The sequence below is a fragment of the Cebus imitator genome, unplaced genomic scaffold (genome assembly GCF_001604975.1).
Source record: "Cebus imitator isolate Cc_AM_T3 unplaced genomic scaffold, Cebus_imitator-1.0 Scaffold509, whole genome shotgun sequence".
Taxonomy (NCBI): domain Eukaryota; kingdom Metazoa; phylum Chordata; class Mammalia; order Primates; family Cebidae; genus Cebus; species Cebus imitator.
In genome coordinates this window covers 878,083-881,062 of record NW_016107824.1, presented here as the reverse complement: position 1 = coordinate 881,062, position 2,980 = coordinate 878,083, and the positions used below count along the sequence as shown (strand labels likewise).

At 52.1% G+C, this 2,980-nt stretch overlaps 1 protein-coding gene across 1 annotated transcript in view; it reads right to left on the bottom strand.

Moving 5' to 3' along the window:
• The window catches only part of SPG7 (SPG7 matrix AAA peptidase subunit, paraplegin), a 48,403-nt gene that overhangs the window by 7,266 nt on the left and 38,157 nt on the right, over positions 1-2,980 (bottom strand). The window lies entirely within an intron of this gene.

Here is a 2,980-nt window from a genome sequence, read left to right as displayed (position 1 = left end):
AGCATCTCTGAGCCCTCTCTTTGTCATCCACACTTTAAAAATGTAGAGCTATAAGGGTTTTTTTGTTTGTTTGTTTAAGAGATGGGGTCTTGGCTCTTGTTATGTTGCTCAGGCTGGTCTCGAACTCCTGGCCTCAAGCAATCCTCCTGCCTCAGCCCCCAAAGTGCTGGGATTATAGGCCAGCCAGAGACAAATGTTTGCATTATATTTCCCATGGTCAGCTCACGGCCCTGAGCACTCAGTACACCATGCTACTGGGACCTTCCACCACCACTTTACTGTAAGGCTTTAACTGCTGAGACACACTGGCTGTGGCCGATGAGTTACTTCAACTGCAGCTGGATACAGGACTATGCACAAAGCCACAAGACCACAGGGCTTACAAGACAGGCTTTACCTGAAAATCAACATTTCTAGTAAGGGTGAGTGCAAGCAGGCTGACACCAGAAGGGGAAGAGCTCAGTCCAACGGACAGCACAGCCAAGCCTGCAGCCTGGGCACCAGGACACCATGCCCAGGCGCCCATGCTGGCTGCCAGAGATGAGCACTTAGAGGCGTCTCTCTCGCCAGGAGCCTGGGCTCTCGCACTCCCTGCACTTCCTTTCATAAGCCCATTCAGGCATTTGCCCGTGAACCTGCGCTGACCACTCCCATTCCCTGTGCATACGGCTCATTGCCACACGCCCTCTTCTCTCTGCCCGAACCTTCACTTCTGCCTGTGAGATCTGGAGACGGACGATGGCCGTCCCCACTCCTGGCGCCCTCCCAGCCCAGGATGTGTGAGTACTAAGTCTTTGAACATGTTTCCCATTGTGGTGGGGACTGAATTTGTACCTTCCACGAGGAAGAACCAGGGGCTGCCCAGGCTGGGTTTTCTCAGAGACGCGGGGGGACACAGGGCAGGCTCCCAGCACCAGAGCGATGGTCAGGCAGGTATAACCTGGACGCGAATCAGGCAACAGCCGCAGGGCATCTGCCAGTGTGAGCAAGTTTCCTGGAGGGACTCCTGGACTCACATGGACATTAGGCTGCTCCCCGGGTCAGAGACGCATCCCACCACCACACACAGCGCCTTCATCTCCCTGAATGCAGGACTGCTGGCCACCAGGCACTGGACCCCAGTTTAGCTGGGGGCTCTCAAGACTCAGGCTGTCCACACTAAAGATGAATGCAGAGCACTCGCTCAATGCATCACACATGTGAGGTGGTGTCCTTTCAATATTTTCGTTTCTCCTGGAATCAGGGTGTTGCCCAGGCGGAAGTGCAGTGGTGTGATCACAGCTCACGGGAGCCTCAACCTCCTGGGCTGAAGACATCCTCCTGCCTTGGCCTCCTGAAGTGCGGACATTACCGTCCTGAGCCACCGCGTCCTCGCTGGCCTGTAGTTCCCACTCACTCCTTTCTGCTTTGATACTATTATCAAAAGCTTATCAATTTCCACATAAAAGTAAATGGTGACACAAAAACACACTTCAGTGAGACACAGTCAGTGCCTGCCAGCCCTCCTGACTCGCGGGGCTCTCAGGGAGAAGCCGCGGTGTGTTTTGTACGACGTCTGGCACAGCAGCTGCCCCCACTCCCGTCGTCTTCAGGGATCCACCGCTTTCCCAAGCTGCAGCCCTGGAGGCTGATGAGAGGCGTGTTTGTGCCAGGGATTCACTCACACTGCGGGTGAGGGAACTTGGTTCTCTCAGGGACAGCTCCCCAGGGCGGTTCGTGCTCCTTGAACACTTGTGGCAAGAACCACCTCCCTTTTCAAATATTCAATCTGTCTCAGTGACGGTGTGTGTCTGAACCATTCAATGAGAAGATGACTGACTGAGCACGGCTGGGTGTCACCACCACAGCCACGGAAACCTCTGGCACCTCTGATTCCCAGTGTGGTCCTGCTCTCCTCAGACTCGGCACTGAGCAGCCACGGAATAGCACTGTCAGAGGCAGCCAGCTCACTAGTCACCCCACACCAAAACTCGTCTCCTGTTCCTACTGACAGCCGGGGCCATGTTTTCGCCAGAGTCATGCTGCAATCCACACCTCTCCTCAGGGCCCAACTGCGGAAGGCAGAGACAGCCCTCCAGGGCGGTGGGCAGCAGCGGCCCTCCGGTCCACAGTCAGCACAGGTTCACAGGCAAATGCCTGCATGGTCTGATTAAAGGAAGTGAGCCTGCCACACCCAGGCCGGCAAGGTATTTTTACTTTTTTATGTTTATATTTTTATTATTTATTTATTTATTTATGAAATCAAGTCTTGCTCTGTTGCCCAGGTAGAGTGCAGTGGCACTATCTTGACTCACCGCAACCTCCGCCTCCTGGGTTCAAGCGATTTTCCTGCCTCAGCCTCCTGAGTAGCTGGGAATACTGGCGCCCGCCACCACGACCAGCTAGTTTTGTATTTTTAGTAGAGATGGGGTTTTGCCATGTTGGTTAGGCTGGTCTCAAACGCCTGACCTCAAGTGATCCACCCGCCTCAGCCTCCCAAAGGGTTAGGATTACAGGCGTTTGCCACCACACACGGCTTTTTTTTTTTTTGAGACAGAGTCTTGCTCTGTTGCCAAAGTTGGAGTGCAATGGAGTAACCTCAGCTCACTGAAACCTCTGCCTCCCAGGTTCAAGCAATTCTCCTGCCTCAGCCTCCTGAGCAGGTAGGATTACAGGCATGCACCACCACATCCAGCTAATTTTTGTATCTTTAGTAGAGACGGGGTTTCACCATATTGGCCAGGCTGGTCTCAAACTCCTGACCCTGTGATCCGCCCACCTTGGCCTCCCAAAGGCGTGAGCCACCACGCCCAGCCCCAGTTATTTTTTATATTATTATTTTTATTTTTCTTGGGGGCATTTTATTTTATTATGTTTTCTTTTTATTTTCTTTGGCAAGGCATTTTTATATTTCTGTCAGACGAGTCTGTCTACTCTTAGATAAATCTGTGATATATATATATATATATATATATATATATTTTTTTTTTTTTTTTTTTTT